This window comes from Molothrus ater, chromosome 2 (assembly GCF_012460135.2).
Source record: "Molothrus ater isolate BHLD 08-10-18 breed brown headed cowbird chromosome 2, BPBGC_Mater_1.1, whole genome shotgun sequence".
In the NCBI taxonomy this organism is placed as follows: domain Eukaryota; kingdom Metazoa; phylum Chordata; class Aves; order Passeriformes; family Icteridae; genus Molothrus; species Molothrus ater.
In genome coordinates this window covers 47,560,029-47,586,394 of record NC_050479.2, presented here as the reverse complement: position 1 = coordinate 47,586,394, position 26,366 = coordinate 47,560,029, and the positions used below count along the sequence as shown (strand labels likewise).

General features: G+C 34.3%; 1 long non-coding RNA gene across 1 annotated transcript in view; it reads right to left on the bottom strand.

Annotated features, from left to right (window-relative positions):
- Positions 1 to 26,366, bottom strand: part of LOC118688646 (uncharacterized) — a 102,381-nt gene that overhangs the window by 36,096 nt on the left and 39,919 nt on the right. The window contains exon 2 of the long non-coding RNA XR_004980495.2: positions 10,826 to 10,905. This is a non-coding gene — a long non-coding RNA (uncharacterized LOC118688646). The remainder of the gene's footprint in view (positions 1 to 10,825; positions 10,906 to 26,366) is intronic.

The following is a 26,366-nucleotide window of genomic DNA, read 5'->3' as shown; positions in this document are numbered from 1 at the left end:
TGAGTCATAAAATCTCTGCAGTGACATATTCAACATTCCTGTTTCCTTTATATGAATTTTTCCTTAACTGACTTCTTTTTATAAAGAATTACATTGTGCATTCCTGATACAAATGTGCAAATAACTGGATTCTATAGAACTCAAAAGGAAGTTTACTGTAACTGTATGAAAATACCTGTTCTTTAATTACATCTGTTTTCAGACGTGTATAAAGAACATATTTTATCATTTAAGTAGGCAAAAGGCTTTCCTGGAAAGAAAGTATGAGAAGAATTCAAAGATATTTTCATATTCAAACCAAACCTTGAAACTGATACTTTCAAATCTGAAATATATGAATGTATCTAGATTTCAGATGATACGCAAATACAGCAACAGACTGAGAAACGTAGATGGAAAAAATTGCTTGATATGAATAAACAGAGATAATGAGCTCATGTTGCTTCAGATGTGCCGGTTCATGCTGCACATTTGTGCTGATAGAAGCAAAATAAAAAAAAAATAAGTGCTGGACAGCTCATTGCCTTCCCCAAGGCTAGAAATAGCTACATTTTAGAAAAAGAAATATGCCACCTGGGTGATAATTTAAATATACGGACATAAAGTTTCTGACTTCTATGAGGTGTTATCAAAGTCAAATCCATCGTTTTGACAGTACATAATGTATGGTAGCTATAGATCTCAGTCCTTTTGTAATTAGCAAGTTTATGAGGAAGTAATGGTCCATTATTCCCTTATAAATTGTTTGAAATTTGTCCTGTCTTTAGAAAGGGTGACTTTTGAGTTCACAAGTATATTGGCAGGTATGTCTTGAAGTAAGCTGTACTGAAATCAAACAAGGTGATAGTGACAGCAGAACAAAACACAACAAAATGAAATTTACATTCTTTACAATTATTCAGATTTTTAAATCCTGGTTTAAATTAGGTATCTTTTCAGCCAATTTAGCTTCTTGAGGTAAATTAGCTTTTTCTTTCTCTTTCAATTTTTGTTTTTCTCTTTTTTTATTTTAGAAACTGAAAAAATAAGCTGATTTCATTTCAGTGATTTTACGTATTTACAAGTGCTCTTAAGAAAATATACTAACACAAAATTACAATTTTTTTTAATGTGGTGAAGAAAAGCCTGATGGTTTCACATTAAAACATATGAACTGAAACTGGAAATACAGATATGTTTTAAAGGCAGAGTGGTTTACATACAAAATTAACCCACCCAAAGACAGATTGTAATCTGTAAAAAGAAATTGTGGGGTTCAGATGACATAATTGATTACAGCCTCACTGAATTAAAGAAAAAATCCACTAGTACCACTTGGTTATCTGCCTTGACTATGTCATTCACCTGCATATGTTACAGTGCATTCAGATGTTTTTCCAATGTTATAAAATACAATTTGACATTTTCACGACCACATCACCATAACTGTTTTTTCCCATTGCCAATTCTAAAATGACTGATCTGTTTCTATTGTTTCACTCATGTTGTCATGAGAACAGATTAAATTTCTTTTTTAATGACAACTGAAAAAGAATGTTGAAATAGATACAAAATTTGCCTATGTCAAAAACACAGGAATTTTGTTAAGCTATGTGTATCATATTCTGTTACAGTGTAATTTTATTTTCAAAGTATTATAAAAATTGGACTGAAAAGAGCTTTTAACTAAATCTTTTACTTAAGCTTTTCTTATTACTTTTCCCAATGGACAGTAACTAACATTTTTTATGCTTTTGAAATTCCCTTAATTATTTTGTATTAGAATTCATGTTTGTTTATTTAATTCAAGCAGATTATTTCCTCTTGAAAAACTTCTATAATTACTAAAAACACTATGTGTATGCAGTATGTACAATACATTTCATTTGTTTAGGATGGAGAAGAAAAGCCTCCAGAGAGAACTTGTAGTGTCCTTTCAGTACTTAGAAGAGGGTTAAAGAAAAATGGAGAAAGACTTTTCAGTCTGCAGTGACCGGACAAGAGGCAATGGTTTTAAGCTGAAAAAACTTAGATTTAGACTGAACAAACAGAATTTTTTTTATGAAGGTGGTGAGACACTGAGACAGATTTTCCAGAAAAGTTGTGGATGCCCCATCACTGTTAGTGATTTAGGTCAGGTTGGATGTGGCATTGGGTAACCTGATCTTTTGAAAGGTATTACTGCAAAGGGGATTGAAATAGATGATCTTTAAAGTCTCCTCCAATGCAAAACCTCCTATAATTGTGTGATTCTAAGACCGCAATCACACTTTCACATTCTTCAGCTGTGTAGTTTCATTCAATGGTTTCAACAGATTGGTCATAAATTAAATAAATAATCTGTTCTTATATATAACAAACTATGACCAGATTTCAGTGAGTTGCAGCTTCGAGTACTATGTGTGCCCCTATGTTTTTCCTTTCCAAGGGCCAGTACATGGCATTTCCTGTTGCTGGACTTCATGATGTTGTTAGCCAATTTTTTCCAGTCTTTTCAGGCCCTTCTAAATGGCAACATACCCATCTGACATACCTAGACTGAGTTTTGTAGAGCCTACAGTCTTGCTGAGGGTGCACTTTTCCCCTGTCACTGAGGTGAAGCAGTACTGAATTACTGATTGCTGGGACACATCGCTAGTGACTGCGGTCGATCTGGACTTGATATTGCTGACCACAACCATCTTAGCCTAGCAGTTCTGGTTGCTTTCAATCTGCCCATTTCCCTGTTTGCTAAATATCCTATGGATGCCAACAGTACAGAAAATTCTTATTGACCTCTTGGCTTGAGCTATTTAACACTAGTTAGGGAAAACAGTTAAGTCGCTAGAAAAGGGCCTTGGCCAATCGAATATAGTTCAGTTAAACCTCCTTTGCCTGATGACGATAGAAAGACAGCTGAAGAAAGATTTATATTGATCAGAAGCATTTAATTTTATTTTTTTTAATTACTTGGCATCTTGGCAATTACAAGATGATGTCCTCAAGACTTAATGGTTTTTTTCCAGTTATTTAACTAGTAGTTATTTGATGAGTAGTTAGTTACAGTCACCCGATCAAGATTTTCTATGGATATGAATTCTTAAATAGGGTGTTTCCTGACTTCTCTTTTGCTTGATATAAAAAAAACTTAAGCATCTAATAGTAATTGCATCTAAATTCAAAGCGTTTGTGCATCAACTTGTGAACGTGACTCCCTGCACATTTTGTTCCCATTAAAATGCCCTGTGGAAAATCCGCTTTGAATAAAACTAACTAAATAACAAGGCCATGCTTGAGATTAATCCTCCTTTTTGGAAGAAGTACTTAATAGGGATACCAATATGAAATCTATTCAGTCTGTCCACAATAATATTTGTGATCCTTATTAAGAATATGAAAACAGAAAATCATGAAACTTACTTTGCATTTTACTTTACATAAATTAGCAAAATGTCTAATGACCTGTGAAACTGTCTCAAAGTTTACATTAATTGAAAAGATGAGTTTGAATAAGTTGAGTTTCATTGCTGACAGTAAACCAAAATTAAAATTCGTTCAGAAAAAATTCTGAATTTGACCAATATGGTTAATTGCATTTCAGTCTCACAGACATTTATTTGCTTATTTAACTTCATTAATAACATAAAACCAATATGATATACTACCTGGTAATTCTTGACACTGTTTTTTTTAGAGATTTTTTTAATGTAGAAGGGTTTACTTAAACGTTGTGTGTGGAGATATATATAATATACGTGTATGTATATATATATGCGCATATACATACACACTATCTTGATGCATTATAGCAAATGTAGTGTTTTCACTTTGAAGGAATCTCAACTTAGAACCAAAATAGTAAAGACTGTTTTGAAAGGAAGATTTCCTCACCCTAGGATGAAATGATGATTACATTACCATTCCTCCTGTTTTTTCTGATGAGAGACAACATCTGTGACATGTATCTAGGTTGAATTAAACACTTACTGAATTATATTTTCCTATAAAAGTTGGGCAATTTTTCCAAGGGTCTGACACAAACGTAGGGGGATATGCCTGAAGAAACCAGAGCCTACAGAAAACCATCCATACCCAGGCTTATCTGGGAGGACTCCAGGCTGTGGAGAGAATTGATGCTTGAGCAGGAGAAAAGTGTGAGAAGGAAGGAGGACCTGAGTGGAGCTGTTATGGAGACAGCCCCCATCCTCCCCTCCACTTCTTGGGTGAGGAAGGTAGAGGAGTCAGGAATGGCAATATGGAATTCAATCTGGGAAAAAGAGGAATGGGGTAGGGAGGAAGGTCTTTTAGGGGGAGAAGAAGAGGGTCACTGTTTCTCACCATCCTAGTCTATTTTGATGGATGATAAATTTATCCTTCTCAAATTCTGTCTATTTTGCCCATGTTAGTATTTGGTAAATGAACTCCCTGTCTGTCTTTACTCATAAATATTTTCATTGCCATTTCCTCACCTGTTAAGGAGGGAAAGTGAGAGAGAATCTGTGTGTGTGTGTGTACAGTGTGGCAGATGGCCAAAGTCAATCCATTAGAGACTTTTATTATAATAAAGGTACTCAGTCTGAAAAATATATTCACAGAGAAATTATTGTATAAGAAGTAGGTAAGTGTTCCTGAATTTATTTATTTACCTACTTATCTGTTTTTTACATATCTGTTTATCATTCTGGATATTATAAAAAATTGAAATCCTATGGTTTGAGTGAATTGTTGTTATAAACTGAAGGATTTATATAGTAAATCCAGTGCCTAATCTTACCATAGGTATATAATTAGTAGTTTTGAACATAAAACTATATGCTGTCTGCTCCCCTTGGTCTAAGAATTTTGGGGTTGTAGAAGATTTCTGTAATTATAATTGCATCAGGATTACTTAGCATTCATTTGGTTCTAACAAGAAATATTTTGAACATCACTTTTCAATAGAGTGTATATAGAAAGATAATTAGGAACAGAAAAAGAAAATAATTTTCAAAGTCATCTGAAATCTATAAAATAACATGAAACAGAACAACATGCAATGTTGAATTTTTGGATGGATCCTTAAGAAATAGACTCACCAGTAGACCCATTTAGAGTTCCATTTTCTCCTGACTTTTTTTCTCAAACCCTTATTCACCATTGGGCAGCTAATGTAATGTAAGAACTGCACAAGCTGGAAAGTACAGTGTAAGTAGATCATTCCTCAGTGAATCAAAGAGAAATTGTCCTTTGTGAAAATCATACAGCACGTTCAGTGAAAAAAGCAAAAAGAAATCTGGCTAAAAGGAATAAAGCAAAAAAGAAATAAACCTAGTTTACATTCATCCTGCATTAATTGAACACCAGTTGATGTATTTAAATAATGAGCCTAGCTCTTTTACACTTTTGTATGGTCATGAAAGAGAGTGAATTATCTCCAGAGAACAATTCAGATTTTAAATTAAAAAAAAATTCTGTAAAAATATTTTTGTGACAAAGCTTTGATAGAAGCATAAAAATCACACCACTGAAGAAAGGACTCAGTGTAAAAACTTGGTCTTGCTCTTGTCTTCCTTTCACCACACTATTGACTGACTTTCTCCTACTTAGAAGAGTGTAATCTAGTTTTCAAAATCAAAGGCTAAAACTATTGGAAAAGCTGAAATGGAGACTTGTAGTACATAGTCATTATGGTAATCTCTTTAACTGCATAATTTTCTGACATTTTTCCAATAAGATCTGCCATTCAATGTACATAGTTAACATAAAATGTATCAATGCTGTGCAGTAAGTCACATTTTATTCTGCATGTCATGAAAAAAACAAATTGCAAATCCCAAAATAACCCAACAAAAACAAAGCAAATAAACCCCCAAAGACAAAGACAATCAAAAAATCACAAATGCTTATAGTCCATTCTGAGTGAAAACTGAAGAAGTAGAATTTATATCTGTTTTTTGCAAAGGTACACTGTCATGGCTCACCTATTTTAGCACAAATTAAAAAAAGAACAAACCTGCAGAACTCAGATACAGTGAAATTCACAAGTAACAAAATTTACCAATGAATTGTAGAATATTGCTGAAGAAGCACAAAAGACAAAACTGTGAGATAAAACTGTGTTAATCTTAGAGTGATGCATTAATCATGTGCTACTAGCTGTTATTTAGATAGTAATATTCAGTATAGGAGAAAACTATACAAAGTATATGTGAAATCAATGTATTTTGGATTCACTTATTATATCCTATAATTTGTCTTCCCAGGGAACAGAAGTTTCATTGAAACCTCTCGTACATGTAGTTGAAGCATTAATTGAATGGTGCATTCCAGGCTATCACAAGTGAACGTGGAAATACCAAGAGAGTTTTGCTGGGTTGTTCAGGATTTTCAACTCAGAAACATCAAAACAGCTGAGGGTTCAAAAACCAATTTTTTTTGATTTTTCTTTGCTTTCAGTATACTTTCAAGATGATTAAACTCTGTTCTTTAAACACTCAAATATTTTCTTGTCTTCTGGAAGTTTGCTCAAGTATAAATAGAGGTATGTCACATACTGACTAATTAAAAGTTTATATTCCATTTACTTGTGCTAAGCAGCAATCTTGGAAAACCTGTAGTAGAAAAGACATCTTTTAGCTTACATGCAAACTAAAATGTAAAAATATATACATACAAAATTATAATTTTAGTTGTGCTCTTTAATATTTTGGCAACTAGTACAACTCAGAAATAGCCATTCAGAAAGGAATGCTTCATGCTTGTCTTGATGTGAGTAATAAAATCAAAATTAATAATGTTGTTCTTGACTGAAGTAAATGGGATTCATAGGAATTAGATTGACTAACTCTTGGTAAAATTAATATTTTTTAGCTGTACTTTCATTAAGCATAGAATATTGGTATTCACTCTTAATGGAAGCACACACTTGTCTATTTCAAATATATAGAAAATATGCAGCACATTTGTATGAACAAGATTCTCTGGGAATAACCTTGGACCAGAAGAGAAATCAAATTGCAAAATAACTGTGGTTTGGCAAACGTTACTTCAGCAATTTCTGTCAAAAAAATTAGACTGTCTGCCCAAAGACGCATATAAATGAACATTGTTGATATAATTGAACTGATATGTTTTCCTCGAAAAGAAGACCGTGAATTTTTTCTTTATGAAACTTTTTCTTAATGTGATGAGAAATTTATATACAAACCTCTAATCATTAGAAATATTTTTAATCCTCAAAACTTCATTGTGGGCAAAATGTTCTCAAATTTTGATAATCATGAAGAAAACTAATGTATGCAGAGCTGTTTCCTTGCAGTGTTCTTACAAACACCACTGTTCAAATCCATGGTACTATAAGGAAGAATAGAAGACAAAGGTTAAACTTTTACTTCCTTTTATGTTTTATTGAGCTATCTTGAGTGTCAAAGAGATATAAATCCATTTCAGGTGGATGTGGAAAATTCTCTAGTAGCCTTTTGAGTCTACTAGAGAAACATCTGAAATGCAAAGGAAATTCATGCCTTGTTTTTGTTACTGTCATCACTGCATCAGTTCAGCGATGTGTGAGGATATGTACTGAAAGGCTACTGCAAATTCAGATTATGTGGCAATTTTGCAAGCTATCTTTTCTTGTTACAGTCCAGGTTGCCTAGAGGTGATTTGAAATGAAGAAAGCCAAAAGCAGCAGCCTCTTCTTCAGTAGCCCCCCTCCTACCCAAGAGAGCACAAGTGGTGAAACAGAATCTATTTGCACAGAGGTGTCTTGAATTCTGGTGACTGAACTCCACTGACATATATATCAGAATGCAGGAACTGCTAATACAACTTGGACTAAGCCCAGCATTATGTACTACCAGCATTAGCTGGTTTCTGGGGCCTAAAAGTCAAAGAATGGAGTTATGTTTAATCCTGTGATACACAGCCTGGTTTGGAATACTAAACTAGAGGAGACAGTTTTAAATTATTACAACAGCTGTTTCAGAAGATTAAATCTGTCAGAAAAACAAAGGAGAACAGCTTACTTTGTAAGTCTTCATTAACTGCCAAAACAATTCGTAATCCCAGGAAACACTTCCCAAGTGCCACAATTTTTCTTCTTTTTCCTGTTTTATTTCACAGAAGTATATATACAAAATTTATTTTGATGCTTTCTTGTCTGGACTGAGAAAGGCATAAAACCTGTAGCATTTTTATAACTCCTTCTGGTTGCAGTATTAAATGTGACAACAACAAAAAATCCTGAAATCATTGATCCTCTATGGAGGGATGAAGTAAGCAAGGTATTGGTCTTCCAAAACCTCTTTCACAAGCCATCTTTGTGTACTCAGATGGTGTATAGTAACACAATAGGTATAGATGAAGACTCAGTTTGTAGCAGTAAAACAGAGAACATCAAAAGGCAAAAAAAAAAAAGCAAACCACAAAGAAAGAGAGAAAAGGTACAAGGAATTTTTTAGGTCCTCTCTTCCATGTCTAGAGCAGAAAAATATATGTCACATTACTTTGGTGCTGATGTGGCCAGCAGGGAGAATGATGGAGATAGAGAGATTTGTTCTGTATTTCAATCTTCTAAGAAAAGCATCTTTGAATAAAACTATGGGAAGCTGTTTCATTTCTGCAGACTGGTAAATGTATGTTGCTATTAGTTGTAGCAGATCAGAGGTTTGTATTTAGCTGCAGGTTCTGAAAAAATCATCAGCTATGATTTGCCAAATTTGTGAAAGAGCCTGGAGTCTTTATTTTTTCCTTCTTATCTTTAAGGCCAGTTTCTTACCAACAGAAGACTAAGGACTTTTGTTTAAATGGTTTTAGTTTTGCTTAGCTTTGAATAACTGTGTGGTGTAGCACAGTGTTATAGACTCTTAATATAGTTATGCAGTTAACTGATAGGGAAACAAAGCTCATCTGTGTAGTGCAGAGTGACCCCAGGATAACGATGTAATGTACAGGAGTGCAATCACAGAATAGCTGCAGAGGCTTCACAAGAATGGGAGTAGGGTGAAAACAGATTCCAGGGTTATTAACTAATTGTCAACACTCATTATTTTTGAAAGGAATGCAACTTCAGGACATGGGTAAATTTAGTCCTTTTACAAAGGACAAATGAAAAATAAAGAAACAGAATAAAATGCAACATGGAAATTCTGGTATACCATGGAACTGCAGGCCAGTGAATAAAAAGTGTGTTGTGGATGCTGCAAAGTGTGAAAGATTATTCTAAAAGGACCATGGGATGAGGATGAAAGCACCACCATCACTATCATCATCATTCTCTTGGTGAAGAGCTGCAAAAGCTGATGACTCACCCTAACCTTCCTTCGTGCTGAGGAAGAGTACAATCATCAATCTTAGATGCACTGAAAATAGAGGGGTACTTAAAGAAAGAGAATAAAAATAGATACGGGAATAAATATAATTTTCCCCATCCTGATCAAGAACTCCATTCATTTCAAAACTGGCAGTTCCTTTTCCACAGAACATCATGGTTTTGCTGAAACAACACTTGGAAAAAATGAATAGTTTTCCAAAGCTCTTAAAAACATTAAACAAAAGTATTTGCAATACTCCTGGAATGAGGCCACTAGATATCTAAATGTTTGCAGGAAAAGATGTTTAGGGGAGGCAGTGGGGGAGCACATCTCTTATGAGAGCTCAGCCCTGAGAAGACTGAAAGGGGACCTTGACAGTGTCTGTAAGTATCTGAAGGGAGATTGCTCTCCACAAGTGTGGAGCCAGGCTCTTCCTGGCTCTACCAAGCAGTAGGACCAGGGGTAATGAGCAGAAACTGATAAACAGAAAGTTCCATCTGAATATGATAAAGAACTTCTTTGCTCTAAATGTGGAAGCACACTGACCAGATTGCTCAGTTAAGTTGTGGATTTTCCCTCACTGGAGATAATTCAAGACCCATCTGGTCCCAAACTTGTTCAATGTACTCAAACAGGATAACCCTGCCTGAGCAAGAGGAGTGGACCAGATGACCCACTGTGGTACGTCCCAACTTTACACATTCCCTTGGTCACATTTTGCTTATACCTTCAAAATAACCACAAAGAACTTTAAAAAAAACCCTTGTAAATTTATTTCTCTCTGTACCCTCAGTGTATATATTGATTTCCTTACTACTTAAGTTTTTCACCTAAGCGGTTTTTTTTAATCGATAGGAAGAAGGAGAAACATCTAATCTGTGATCTGTCTCATATCTTAAAGTGATCAATTATATTGCACCAGGAAAACTTCTGATTTTTATTAACAAAAATTTTGTAAAAATACAACCAAACAAAACTCCCAAGTATTTTGGTATTGTTGACAATTACAGTGATGAGACATGACTTAACCAACGTTTGTGCACTGTGAACATGAGCAAGCAATGATGGCCATAAATATTGTATCATTACAGACAGCCAGTGGCAGCTTGCATGTAGTGTTTTAATTTGAAGGCTTGGAAGTTTGCAACTGTACAGAGAGGTTTCAATTTTATTGTTCCAGCCTAAACATATATATTAAATAGCCCCTAAGTATTAAGTTTTATGATGCATACATAAATTAACTGGATTCTCAAAGGAGTTCCTTTCTTGAGTAGATTTAGTCTTTATAAACCCAAAATCCCAGTGTGCAGATTAGTGAGGTGCCAGGAAACAGCAAATTAAAAATCAGAGAGAAAAACCTCGCCCATTGAATTTTAAAGTGTGGATATCTATAGCTGAATTAGTCATTCTAGGTGGTCTTTGGAGACAATAGAAAGATATAAGTGCTTTTAGGCATCTTCTTATTCTAAAGTATATGTTTAAAATAAGTGAATTGAATCTTAGCCCACAAGACATATTTAATTCCCCTTTAAACTACAAAGAATATGTAATGTGACCACTGAGAAGTGGAAAATTACCTTGTAGATGGCTGAAGTCATTCAAGAGGAATCCTTTTACTCTTGACTACTAATCAATTCCCAAGTCTTTTCCATGATTTCTGCAGTGAATAAAGAAATATCATTTTGTTAGGCTGTGCTAAGAGATGGTAGGATTTTTCACTTGCTGTCTCCATTTGTGTGCCTTTTTCAAAGGCTAGGTTTAGAACCCAGCTTTTACTATGAACATGTTCTACTATAAAATCAGTCTAATGTAGAAAATTTCAAACTAACAAATTATTAAGGAGGAAAAAAGGCATTAAAATAGTCTTTGTTGATTTTATAAAGAAGGAAATATTGAACCTAACTACAGTAAACAAAGAATCCAGTTATACCCAGAGTATTACAAATTCTTCTATTTTAAAAAGTGATCAACTAATACTTATAAAACTATAATGTTATAAAAAAATCCCCTAACATTACTGAAAAAGTTATATGTTCAAGAAAGCAAATATTATGAAAAAAATATAATTTCCCTTTTAAACATTTCTACAAGGCTACAACCATAGCAATTTCAACATCCATAAAAACAACAAGAATTTTTATTGAAATATGAAAGCACAAATATATAAAATACAGTAAGGTAGAACATAAGAATAGAATACTCTTTCAGACACACAAGTAGCCCAAAAAAGTGTTGTTATGTTATTGCAAAAGTTCCATACCTTCTCGGTGATTGCTCATGAGCAGCTCCTCACAGCACTGACTACTACTTCTTCACATCACAGCCAACAAACACCACCTCCCTACTAACCCAGCTAACCCACTCTTTTGTAGCACTCGCCTTCTTATTGGACACAGCTGTGGCCTGTTAGGGGCAGGGCTGTTCCTAATCTTTGGTGATCAGTGCAGCTGCAACTCCTCAGGTGTGAGATTGCCTTCTACACTCTCTTTATTTTCTTACATTCTATCCCTCCAAAAATTAGTATCCTATTTCTAACAGTGATCATCAATGGATACCATGAAAGAGGAAGAGCAGGACAAATATCTCTTCTAGGAATACATCTCCTAGGAATATTCCAGATTTAATCTAGTTTCACCTCAACTGACTTCTGCAGATATACTACCTGCTCAGCAGGTCAGTAAAAATTTGTTTGTTCTGATCCTGGTTTGTATTGTCTCCATCTGATAGCCTATAGTTCTATATTCTTTCTATGGAGATGGCTTCTGGCTTCTCTGAGATGGTCAGGTTAGCAAAACTGTTAAAAGAAGGAGCATGCATTTAGAAATTCTGACCATAATCGTTTTGCAGCTGATGACCAGAAAGGATGCCTAATATAAGTGATGTGGAGGCAGAGAGCAGAATTGTGAAACATGTAGGGGCAAAAACATTTGGTATTGTACGTATTGGAGAAGGGTTTACAATCCCTGAAAATTCCTGTGTGCTATGGTGCCTGTTGTTTTCTTCAAGGACTGTGGATGTTTTTATTCAGTAGCTGGGATTTTTGTAAGGAACAGAGGTTTTATAAACCAAGATTTTATGCCTGCAATAGCTGCATCTTTCAGGCACAGAACAAATTAACAGAGATATAATATCTCATAGATTTCCATCTCTCCATACGTATTTTAACAAACTAAATTTCTCTTCTGGGGCCCTCCCAGAAAACTACTGATATTTGAAGGCTCTACAGCATTTTCAGAATAAAGCTTTACTTTGATAGACTGCTGCCTGAGGGAAGGTGGAAAGATAATGAGCCAGAGAAAAGAGTGATCTGAGGGAAAGAATGCAAGAGAGGAAAGCTGACAGTAAGTCTTAATTTAAGGCTAAAATCTGAGAAAGAATTTAGGTTTGAACTTTATGGCAACTGAGACCACCAGTCAACCTTGAAGGTTCCTGTGTTTCTGCCAGGACAATTTCAGTGTCTGTGTTTCCACTAAGGGCATGAGCTACACTGTACAATTTATTCCTGATATAATCCAAACACTGCTTCACAAACTGGAAATTGGCCTTTACTGATCACACCTGCAGGATTGTAACTCACATATTCTAGTGTGATCCTACTAAACAAGCTAGGTGTGAAAGATCCCAAAAGCCCAGTAAGAAGATATTGTGTTGTGCTCCACATCAGGAAGTTATCTATCTTTTTTAAAAGCTGTCACTCTTATTCTTCCCAAATTCCCACAACAGAGCAATGTGAACCCAGAGGTCTGGATTTACCTGGCCACAAGGCTATAAGCACCAGCCTTTGTCTATTGAGAAGATCTGTTGCAAATGAGATGAGAGAGTGAAACTAGTAAAGATGTTTTGTGATTTTCCAGCTTGGAGAAAATAACCGTGTCTATGAGAAATAAAATTTCAGATGAATATTACGGAGAAAATAAACTGACATTCAAAATTAAATTTACTGCATTTTGGAACTGTTTTATTAAACAGTGTCAGTATCCTCTCTAGTCAGTGAGACAAGAATGTTTAGGAGATGTCCTTTGTGATTCTGTACTATATAGGAGGGCATGATCTTTTATGGTTCATTGTTTCACTGGTTCTCTGGACTTTAGATTTTATAAGAAAAATCCCTGTTCCTTGTCTAAGAGCTAATGTAGGAATGTTCAGATGTGCTCTGAATTTAGTGTAAGTAACAAACTGGAACTTCAAATTTTATTTCACGTAGTAATCTTTTATTATAATACATTTATTTAAACTGTAAAAAAAGCCAACAACAAGCATTTCTGAAATTAGCACTAATTTTATTGAACACGTATACATCAAAGATTATGAATTTCATTTTAGTGCTGAAAGAATGGAGAATTTTTCAGTGACATATTTTCCAGCAAATATACACTTTAAAGCGACAATTTAAACTTATTGTTGTTCTAAAATTGTGACTATATGTACTTGTTTTAAGCTCTTTTTCATCCTTTCACATTACTTAACAGTCTGCAGTAATAGCAAAATTATGGAGGGAGAGAGAAGGAAAACACTTAAAATTACAGTTTGATAAGAAGCAAAGAAGTGGAAGGAAATAATAGAAGATAGGAGACATATGCCATCATATTACAAAACATCTTGAGTAGCAGCTGCAGATTTTCTTTAAAACTGAAAAAGAATTGGCCAATATATATATATGTATATATTATGTAAAATGTACAAACAATACTTGCAGATCAGGTTTTCCTGTACACAGAGTGTGTCTAGACTTTAGAGGATTTAATACCCCAATGAAATGAGTTGCTGTGAATAGAACTGCAATGTAAATGACTAATTTTCAATATATATATCAGTTTAAAATGCTGTCACAGTTAAACAACTATCTGAAACTCTGACAGTATCTCTCTAGCTGTCTCTTCATATGACAGTGGTGCTCATGTAAGACTGTATTAGCTTCTTAAACACTACATAACTTCACAAATGTTTCAGTTCATCATTTGAGCATACCTGGCTCCTTGATACACATTTTTGAAACCCATGATAAGCTGCAAAGACCATTTTATAAGGCAGGAAAGTGAATAGTGGGGTTTAAATGTAATTTTTAGGTAGAAGATACTAAATTTGAAATTTGACAACGTATTTCTTCGTGGTTGCTCACTGGACATATTGAACTTGGTACATAATCAAATGCACATAAAACATCTGTGAACAGACTGGAATTTTAGGGGGTTTAAGTTTTTTTCCTAACTCCATTTCTTTCCTGACACAAATATATGACAAAAAAACTTGAGAAGAATGACTGTGAAATGCAAAAAAATTGACTAGTACCTTGAGGGGCTGTTAGTAGGCCTCTCTACAGTGAATAGAGTGTTGGATAAGAAATGCATCAGGGCATGGTAAATTGGTGCACACACTGTCTTAATGTGTCTGCAAAAACCCTACAGTCTTGTACAAGTAAATTTTTTTTTGCAATTCATAGACTATTCTAAAATTGTAAAAATATTCTAATAAGACTCAAAGAAGAATTGAGTCTCTATCTTTTGGTTAAATAACCCTTTTAAATCTTTTTCAGAAAACAAAGAGACTGTGCCGCTCTGTACTTTACAGTTTTCTGGGATATTTTTTGTTGTTTAAGCACCTTATAATAGTACTTTTCTTACAGTGCTAGCACACAAAATAAGAGAGTGCAAAAACAGAGTGATAGTGAAATCTATCTGTAAGTTTTAATTTTAAAAAGGGAAGGAAAAAATTACTGTATTCTAAAATTTGTACTCTTCATTGTCATAATCCCCTTGTTACAAGCAACATCTTTCTATTATTTTTTTTTTCAATCCTTAAAATCATGACTATAGTAAGACATCAAAGTTTGAGTTGACATTTTATTTTCTGGAGTGCAGATACATATGCACTTCAAAGAGGATTTACTATAACATTAATTTCCTAGTTAAAGGATCTTAGTAAGAGACTATTCATAACAAAAAAAAAACAGGGAAAATGTTCTTGAAAAAAATTTTCTGGGAATTGGTATGGTGTGTTTTAAATCACACTCTCATTTTTATTGGGCAGCAGTACAACAGCAGTCCAAAACAAAGCTGACAATTGGTCTCCAGCAGGGAACTGTAACACTAGTTATCCATCAAGACTTCCACTGAGAGACTCCTCTTATGATTTCACTGATGAGATTTTGTAGTCCATTTGCTTTGAAATCAGTTTATTTCCCTACTTGACTCTCCCTGGTCCTCACCAAAACTTTAGACTGTCATTTGTCAAAGCTTTCCAAGTCTGGCAAAATAAGAACCAATTGATAGCAAAATTTTATCTCAGTGGAAGTTCATGTGAATTTCTACTGCATGTGTCAAAAATACTTGCTATAAATATGAATATTATTCACACTTTTCTTCAATACCAATCCATAACTTTTTTCCAACTCTCTTAGAAATTTCCAGGATATTGACCAGAAGGAATGACGGAACAAAACCTGACAAAAAAATTTAGGAGAGCACTTATGAGGGGAAAAGCCTGTGGCCTCTATTGCACACTGGGAACTTTTTATAAAAACAAAACAAAACCAAAAAAAGGTCAGCATGTCTTAAGTGCCTCCCACATCTGATGTTATTGCTCTGAGACTGAAGTGAGTAGTCCATAACATTGAAGTCACTTGAGAAGACTTGTGATGCATACTTAATTCACCCTTAACAAGAAGAAATTAATCAGAACTGCTATTATATAATATTACATAAGTCTGAAAATAAATTTGCTATCACTCTAGATCACTTGAGGACTCTGGGTACTCCCAGAGTGGTTTGTGACAAACTTCTCCATATGTCTCTATACTCCCAAAAGGACTAAAACATTGCAAACAAGTTTGTAAAAATAGTCCCTCAGAGGAGATGGTGACAACAGGACTAAACACCTACAGTGGTAAATGTCCCAGTGCAGTAGTGTGATTTACATCCTTACTGTGAAAATAGAATGGTCTTGTCAAAATTCCATACCCTTGGCAGATGCCAGTCGCCAGTCCATGCTGTTGTCTGAACCACATTTTGAGATGGTCTAACATGGCAGTCAAAATCACATTGTGAGGGACATTTAATAATTAAATAGTGAGGTCCCTGGCTTGCTATGGATACCCTGGGGAAGAGAAAAAGTATGTGAGTATTGTCAAAATAACCCACATCATCTGACATTTAATGGCTGTATGAGTTTAACAGAGATTTAGTGGTCTCTTCATATTCAGTGCCACCACATAATTTTCTCTGTAAGGTTATTCAAATCTTTTTCAAGTGGTTTTAGTTTTCAGCATCCACAGCTACCACAGCAAGCCTAACTCCACATTGAATGAAAAAGTTCTGTCTATTGAACCAGTCTGTATCATCTGGTTCACTCTGTTCCTGGTGCTAGAGAATTGAACAAGTTCAAGAGAATTTTCCCTGTGGCACTGGGCAGATCCCCTGGGTTGGATGTGATTTCAGCAACAGGGTGGCAGTTAAGGGTAAATGATCAGGGAGAGCTCTAGAAGAGACCCTGAGAGAGCCTGTAGAGAGAACAGAGGGGACTCCACACCTGGCCCCAGACCCATGTGTGGTACCCTGGTGCTATCCTACCTGACCATGTTGTCAACCCTAAAGGACAGAGGAGTCAGCTCTTTTCTGAACTTACCTGTGACAAAGTGTTGGGTATCTGAGCATTGTACTACTCACACTACCAATTTAGCCCAAAACTGTGACAGGGATACAGGATTTAGAGTCTGTTTTATAGCCCACTTCAGTAATCTGTCTTCCATGCTGATCTACCTAATCTAATGATGTTTTACTTATATGAAACTATTATAGTTCATAGATCATTCTTTATGACTTCTTTATACCTCTTCCATCTCTACCTTATTTTGAGAAATACTCATGGGTCATCACAGAGGTACACAACGGTTTACTTTCTGTTCTTTTACTAATAATCATATATTTTTGTTATTTCTTTTTTGAATTGGGTCAATAATTCACAAAATTATCTGTCACACCCTACAATAAGATTACTTCCACCAAGCTTAGAGCCAAATATTTGTAAGATTGAGATTTATTTTTTGTAGGTGCTTGCTTTACATCTATTTATGCATCCATTTATTTATGTTTTTCAATTTGTCTCTACAGAAACATATGAATATCTCTGTGAATTTTATCACTCTTGTCTCCATTTCCTTTTCCATCAACATAAAGAGGAAAGCTCTATTATTCTACTATACAGAGATAAGTAGTCCTGTAAAAAGAGTAAATCAACAACTGCAAAACCTGGACATGGGTTAATTCTAGGTTACATTCTGGAAGTATTGCTTCACATTCTAAAATGAGGTATGTTATCAGACCTTAAAACATATAGTGATGAGTGAAAGGTTTAGTTTTGTGGCCACTGTCTCTACAAAATATAGATTGATGTGGGTCGTCAATGTAAACTAGGAAATTATCTTCCCCACAAAATGAACAGTCATTAATGGTCTGATGCTCTGGACTATTACATTCACTAATATGGTAGAACATAGCCAAGGTCATGTTTAACACCCAGATTGATGAGGCAGTAGTGTAAGCAAGAGGTGTTCTTTTGTATAACCAGAAATCTGGAGCAATCAAAAGACTAGAGGCAGGTAAGATTTAGTAATCTAATTATCACAGATTTGGAAGGGATTAGAAATGAAGGAGAATAAGATTACCCAATTATATGGAACTTCTTATTCATAGCTGGATTATGGGCTGACAATATAATTTTATCAATGGTGACCTCAATTTGATTTCTATTCATACCGTAAAGAAGGGTTTTGAAAAACCCTTCTTTACTTAAATTAAAATCTGCACTATTATAACCTAGACATTTTATTAAAAATTTCCCTATTTGTTTTTTTTTTCTCCCTTTTCACAATTGCTGTTTAAACTAGAAAATTCCTTGTTTTAATCAACTTTAACTAATTGTTGAGTTTACGTTATATCTGTTATCGATTACATCATATCATTTTTACTAAAAATGTATTTTCTTTGTGTAACTCAATAAGAACAAGTGGAGCTTTAAGAATAAAACTGGAAGTAATGTCCCTACTCAGAGAACCTTGAAGTCTAAATGAGACAGAAAACACAATGATAAGTGGCAGCATAGAGGGAATGAATAAACAAAATGGAAAGAAAACTGAAGCAGGAAACTGTCCTTGGGAATGCTATTTAGAAACGTAGAAATAGTTCTTACAATTTTTTAAACAGTTTTTTCCCAACCCAACTCATTGTACTCATACTGTCAACTCCCAAGAATCATGAGCTGGAATGAAACGGGAGGCAAAGCCACATTGTCAGTATAAATATGCCAATAGGAACTATATCTAATTTTCAAAACTGCACAGAAGCTTGTCCTCTCCTAATGCAGAGTTAAGAGTTAGCTTCATCATTAGCTGATAAGCACAGCTTTTATTAAGGATTTGATGCTTGAGTCATTTAAAGGCTCCAAAGGTGATTTTAGAAAGAGTGAGTTTTGAGACAATAGTCAATATTGTTTAAAATTATTATTACTGTCTAATTCATAACACTATATTTCAGACTTGAAAGCAATCTGTCGCAGACATCTTTTCATGAAAATCCTTTCCTTAGGATTTTTTTCTCCTGAGAAGCTGAGAGGCCTCAGGAACAAATTGTAAACAATGGTTATCTGCTGCTGTGGAATGCAACAGGTGCATCTGTGATTGCCCCATCTTGGATGTTTATAATTAACGGCCAATCCCAGCACAGCTGGCTCAGACTCTCAGCCTGAGCCACAAAACTTTGTTATTCATTCCATTCTATTCTTAGCTTAGCTAGCCTTCTGCAATGAAACCTTTCTTCTAGTCTTTTAGGATAGTTTTAATGATATATATATTAAAAAATAATAAATCAAGCCTTCTGAAATATGGAGTCAGATGCTTATCTCTTCCCTCAACCACAAACCCCTGTGAACACCATCACAGCAATCTTCCCAGGAATTTAAAAAAGCAATTATGTTGCACTTGCTGAGTACTCAAGACTTAATAATTTTTAACTGGATAAACATAGACATGTTATTGTTACATTGGTTTTATTTAAAATTAAGTGAATTTCCATATTTCAAGCTAACAATGAAATTATAGACAAGGGTATTCAAGTTCTTCAAACAATGTCACTAACATATAAAAATTCAAAATCTGACAACAATCAGGATAAGTTTATTTCCACCCTCAAAATATGTTTTTGTTTTAAAATGTTCTATTCCATTTACAGGAGTAATGTTTTTATGGGAAAGTATTAGAGTATCGCCCAAACTCTAGACTAGTTACTATAGCATGTAAAACCATTTCATGTACAGTAAAGTAAAAATAGATCTTAAGCACCAAGGTGTGAGAAATAGAATACCTTTTTTAAGAACTCAGCAATGTCTGGATCACTGTTCTACAATTCTACTGGTGTTATTGGAAGAGTTATTTTTTATGGCAACAGAGATGAATAACAATTTCTTTTTCTCTTTTTCTTTCTTTTCTTTCAAGCTCTGTTGCTTCTGCCTCCGGCTTCAAATTCATGGCAACTTTCTTTGTGGCTTTATTGATTTTCATCAGAAGGATTGACAAGGAGATGTGGAAAATAATCTCTCCTTTTTCTATGAAAATTCTCTAAAACCATGACAGTTTTCAGAAATAAAACACATACATTTATAAATTAATTATTAGATAAATTTATTAAGTGGATTATAAATAATACCCATAAATCCATATTTACTTTACAGGATTTTATTTTGGCTTCTTATATTGGCTTGTTAGTTTAGCAAAGCATAGCCCACCACAGAGCTGTTAGCACTCTGGAGCTGGGACAAAGACAGCTGTGTTCAAGTTCAACTTCCCAATCAAGCAAAACAACACTTAAAGCACCTACTAAATGAAGTGCCATAATTGCAATAATTTAGTGATATAAGCCTGATATTTACAACCAAAGTTGTATTTTGATCTGTCTTCTGACAAAGGCTTCATCAAAACTATCATACTTTTCTGTGCTAGATTTCAATTTTAATTTCAATCCTAATTAAAATAATGACAGCTTTTGCTAGCTTTAGCTGGCTCTTAATGTACAATTGAGACAGAAGCAAATAGTGTTATACTACCAAAGGACACAGAGAAATACCCTAATATGAGGCCAGATTGGATGGGGTTTTGAGCAACCTGGTCTAGTAGAAGGTGCTCATGACAGGGCAGCTGGAACGAAATCATCTCTAAGAACCCTTCCAACACAAACTATCCTATGATTCAATAATGCTATTTTAATATTCTAGAAAGTAAACAGTTCCCTTTTTTTATTATTTTTTTAATGAGAACTAGAGAGCAAACAGTAATAAATGGTGTACCTCAGTACTCTCTACTGGGACCAACACTATTTAAGATCTCCATCAATGACAGTGGGATTGAGAACACCCTAAAAAAGCTTGCAGATAACATCAAACTGGTTGATCCTTTAGGGGAACACAAGGTCATCCAGTAGGACCTTAACAGACTTGAGGAGTGGGACCATGTAAACCTCCTGAAGCCCAACAAGGTCAAGTACAAGGTCCTCTGCCTGAGCCACAGCAATATTCAGTGTCAATAAAGACTGGGGGATGAATGGATTGAGAGTATCCCTGCCAAGAAAGACTTGGGGGTGCTGGTGGATGAAAAGCTGGATATGACCCATCAGTGCACACTCACTTCCCACAAAACCAGCTGTATTGTGAACTTCAAAACAAGTGTGACCAGTAGATCAAAGGACGTGATTCTCGCCCTCTACTCCAGCCTTGTTAGACTTCACCTTCAGTGCAATATCCAATTCTGAGGCCTCCAATACAGCAAAGAATTGATATGTTAGAGTGGGTCCAGAGGTGGGTCATGAGGAAGATCAAAGGTCTAGAACACTTCTCCTATGAAGAAGGGCTTTGGGAGCCGGGTCTGTTCACAAGACAAAGATCTCAGGAGAGACTTTATTGTGGTCTTTCAATACTTACAGAGGTCTTGTGAGAAAGATGGACAGAGATTTTTTTACCATTAATGGAATCATAGAATGGCATTCCTGATTTCTCATCTTCTTCACTGGCATATCTCTTTGATATTATGAAACACATGGATGAAATAGTACTTCAATACTGCAGTGACAATACAAAATGTCTTTGAAAGATCTAAATCTCATTCATTTAAAAACAGACTCATGAGTCATTAGTATATTCAGGAGTTCTTTGGATGACAGGACTGAAATTAATTTCAAGATGGTGACATTTAAATTTAGTTGTCTGCTTCCATTATCATCAGCAGAGATCAATGGAGCCCACAGAACAAACGCCATGTGAGGGCCAAGTCAGTCAGCTGCCCAGACATAACTCATAATACCTTTTGAGAGGCACCAGGATTTATTAGACATCCACACAGAGATGGCAGATATGACACTCAGGAGACCAACATTACTTTTGAATGGCAGCTGGAGGACAGCCAGTATTTGCTACGGTATCACTCATCTTCCTGGACAACTCTGTTGAGGCATTTGAACAGAGTCCAGTGTATCTGTTAAATGTCTTCATGGAAGGCCAGGGAAGAATTACAGTTGGCAAAGCTGAACTTCAAAATTAATTTAGTGGTTCATTTGCAGTTTATAGCCAATTCTCTTAATGAAAGGTTTTTACTGATCAGAATGACTGGACATCAGAAAGGCATAAAACACAACAGAGGCATACAGAAAAGATTATACGCACAAAAAACTTACTTGAACAGAAGAATTAAAAATTTTATTGTTTTACTGGTTCACATCTTCAAAAGTCCAAGCTTTTTCATTCCTGCTTGACTAAAATAATCTAGAAGAAAGTTTACATATATGGTGACGTAGCATTATGGTGCAATACAATGTACTAAATTTAGATACCAAACACTCAAAAATGTGGCCAGATCCAAATGTCTGCTGATGCAAGCAGTTCCTTAGAGAGACATAAATAAATCTTAGACTTCTTAAGAAGTTTTTATCACTGAAGTAGTTTAACATTCTGCCACCCTACTGAAAAAAACCAGAAAAATCAATATTTTAATTTTTAAGTTTGGTAGATGATAAAATTCTGAAATTCCATGTATATTTTACAACATTCATGAAATTGTAATATTAATTTTTTTATCTACAGTTTCATTTTTCTAAGCACAACCACTAGACAAATATGCCACCAGGAACAAGTGTAATTTGTTGTGGAGATGATGTATCAGCAATTTTATATAACTTGTTCATTTTTTATGATAACACAAAAATGAAGATCACATTTCTGACTATAGCTTTGACAAAGATATAGTTAGGTATGTCTAAGAAATTTACTGTTCATTTGTTCTGTTGCTCAGATATTTTACTCCAAAGATACCACCAAAATGTGTTTCTCATTACATTGAAATGAAATGAGTCCCTCTGATTTCTAGTTCATTGTCAATGGCTATTATTAAAATGAAGATCATGTTTCAATACATTGTTATTTATTACCTTTAGAATATTTGATTTCTAAAATTTTATTCTGTGTATTTATCTACAGAGAATTACGCTTATTTTTCTTTAAAGTAATTCCTGGATGTTTGGGTTAAGAACTCTCCAAGAATTACTCTCAAAATGCAATCTGAACATGACTGCAACAGCTTCCTCTGTCCTACACAATTATTCAGTGTGCTCTGAAAGCTCCTCATCTTAATACAACTCTCTAAAATTCTCTTTAGACAACAGTTTTCCACAAAAATATTAAATTTGTTGTATCCATGATGTAGTTCTAGCTCTATAAGATTAAATACCAATTAAATTCTTCATTGCTTTTGGTATTCTAGGAGTTCCTTTTGGAAGCTAACAAATATGTTTGAAGTTTTTAATAAATTCTGGTATTGAGTCATTCTGAATCTGAGCCATTCTTTAGACTAACGTCTGCTTATCTTTTATGTCTACTTGAGTTACACATTATTTTCTTAGAGTCGGCTCCTGGATCCATTCTGTAGGGTTTATGGCGTGCTTACCATAATTAGAAATTTTTCTGGTTTGTGTTCGAATTCTTTGTCAAAGTTTTCCAGTACTGGAAAACTTCTGGAAAAACTCTTTACACTGAGAACAAGAAGTATACTAACTTTTTAAGACAGAGATTTATTTCTATATTTTGTTTTGTAGACCTTCATGGAAGACAAGAAAAACCAAGTAGTAGTTAAGACTAATGAAAGGCCTCACATATTTTTTCTGACGTACTTAAAAAGGATAAACTGTAGCTCAGAAATAAATCATATCATAGGATCTTCTATTTTTTAAAGTTTTTGATCAATGCTATTACAAGCATGATAATTTAACTGCAGTTTGGGAATTCATGTTGTGAAAAATGAAGTAGCTGTTTTTATTACAATTTCTAGTTAGAAATTGGACAATTGCAGCTATTTGAATTGGCAGAACTCAGACTTCTGTAAGGCCTACTGCAGAAATAGTTAGAAATATCACCTTAGGTACTTTCAACTTCTAATTTACTCATTACAGGAGAAATGAAAGTGATGAATTTAAAAGTATCTGCAGGCAGAGAAGTTTTACCACTCTTAAGGAATGAAAAAAAAGTTAAGGATGTCATCTGCCTGAAGGTATGTTCAGAGATGATAGCTTGACTACTGAGATCCAGTACTGTCTGTAGATAGCTCTGTAGACTGACAGACTTATTCCATATGTTACTTTTCATTTGCCTCACTGACACTGGATTCTGTAGTTAGGCTCTGGGGCAGTTACAGATCTGTTAGGACAGACCATGGGGCTTTTGTTCTCTTCATAAAGGCAGATTTACTTTCTTCTTAGTCTTTAGGAACATATACATTAACTTAATTTTTTTAAATTATTGTTTTCAGATAAATCTGGGTGGATGGATCTCCACATCTTAGGATAAAGGGAGAAGAGAACTACTCCTTTTTCTATCTTTATGTACTGGCCAATTCTCCATTCTGAAATAGCTATGCAGACTGTCAGTAGAGAAGTTTCCATGAACATCCAGGGCATATTAAAATTACAGCACAAATGTAAGCCATGTCTCTTAAAATTATCACTTCAGTTAAAGTACTAGCAAATTTTTATTTTCATGTCTAGTCCTTAGACATAGCTTGTGGTGGAATTTTCTGCTGACGATATTAGAAAATTTATTTTGAAGATTACTAATAACTAATATAATCAAGTTAATTTTATATTTTATATATATGTATTATCAAAATTAATTAAGCATTATTTTAAATAGTAAAATAGGTTTTATATTTAATTGTATTTAGATTGTGGAGATTAATACAAAAATTCTCCATCTTCTACTTTCGGAAAGTAGAATATAAGAGAGCAAATTGTGATTTTTTTCTCAAATTTAAATGGACTGAGCTAACGTGATATGAGTCTTGATATCTTTGACATACTGGAGGTGTACATTATTTCCATAATTTTCACTGTCTACACATCTACAGTATTATAATACAATGACCTGTCTCTAGCAAGAAATTACAGTAGTGAATTATTAGGAAACAAGCAATTACACAATAAGGTAGACAGAGAAAAGGCCATAAAATGGAAGAATAAATGTTTTTCTAATCAAATACATATGCTTTGAAAACCAAGATGTAGGATTGATTTTCATGTCTTCTGGGGAAATAATTTAATTTAATTATCTACTGTGTTAGCCTTGAAACTCAAATTAATCATTATGCACCTGATAAAAAGAAAGACAAATATGACAGCAAAGCAGACAATTATTTTAGTTTGTAGTGCTGAGAAAATAATAGTAGAATGCAGCGCATAACTATTGTTATATCAAACAGCCGGTTATTTAAACTGAAAGATAACTGAAGAAATTTCTGCACTGCAGTGTACACATTATGTTCAGAGGGAGCTATTCTTCAAAATATTATCAGAATGTCTTCATAGCAACAGGACTGGGTAAATCATTTTTATAAATCATTTACTAATCATTTTTATAAAAGTAAAAGAAAACATTCCTTGATGCTGTATTTCTAAAATGGAAGACCTTACTTTTTTTTTTTTTTAATGCTTTGTTATAATTAAAACATAACTAGACAAGAATCCATGCTGTAGGTCAGGTGGACAGTTGATGAAAGGTTTTGTAAGTCCATTGACTTCACCAAGAAAAATGTTGTATTGAACTAGTAGAAAAGATCTGTGAGAATAAAAAAGCAATACAAGTCTTCCTTCTCTTTATTTGTCCAAAATGTAACAGGAGAATGCAGCAATAAATGACAAAGATACACATGCATTTTAATTACTTATTATTGAATTTTCACAATGCATTTCTGAATTATGGAGGTATTGCATCTTGATTAGAGGGCAGGACAGATGGTGAAAGCATAGTCTGTGTTAAAATAACCTCAGGTGCCAGCTGACTATGCACTTCAAGCAACATTTCATAATAACAAAACTAATTGTCCAGCAAAAATTCAAAAGATGTTCTATGTAAATATTTAGTACAAAGAGTCATTGAAACAATGTGTCTTCATTTTTTTTTCCTTCTGTTTTCATACTGGCTGATAATTTTATTTAATCTTTTACCTACGGCCAAGATAAGCATTAGGTTGTTGAATTTAAAGAAAGAAGGCAAAGATTTAGTTTGTGTCTGAAAGAAATTTCATCTCCATTGCATACACATACTTTAGCCAACAAAACATATACAATACTTTAAATTTTTTACGGCTGTGATGCTCTATGGAGTAACACAGACAGAAATGTGCATCTCCTAACCAGAGTCTCCTCTATGACAAAAAGTTGAATTTTTTTTCTCCTCTCACCTACCATTTCTTAGGACACAGCATCAACAAAGGCATGGGTAAAACATAACAATAGGAAATGGTAATTTAAAAATAATTATTTATGGGCCAATTTTATCCATGGTCCTGTTTCATTTTTCTGTGGCATACTGAAGCCTTGACATACTTTCTCTAGATATTTGAGACAGCTAATTCCATGTTTTCTGCCTGAAAGAGTCCATTATGTTAATGTAGTATAACCTCTTCAAAGCAAAGGATAGTCCATCCATAAGAGTGCAAAAGGAACAGTGCCAAGCACTATTGTAAAATTGGGCATTCATGCACACAGAATTTATGATTTTGTGCAAAAATAGTTTTGCCCTGAATGTATGTGGATAGAC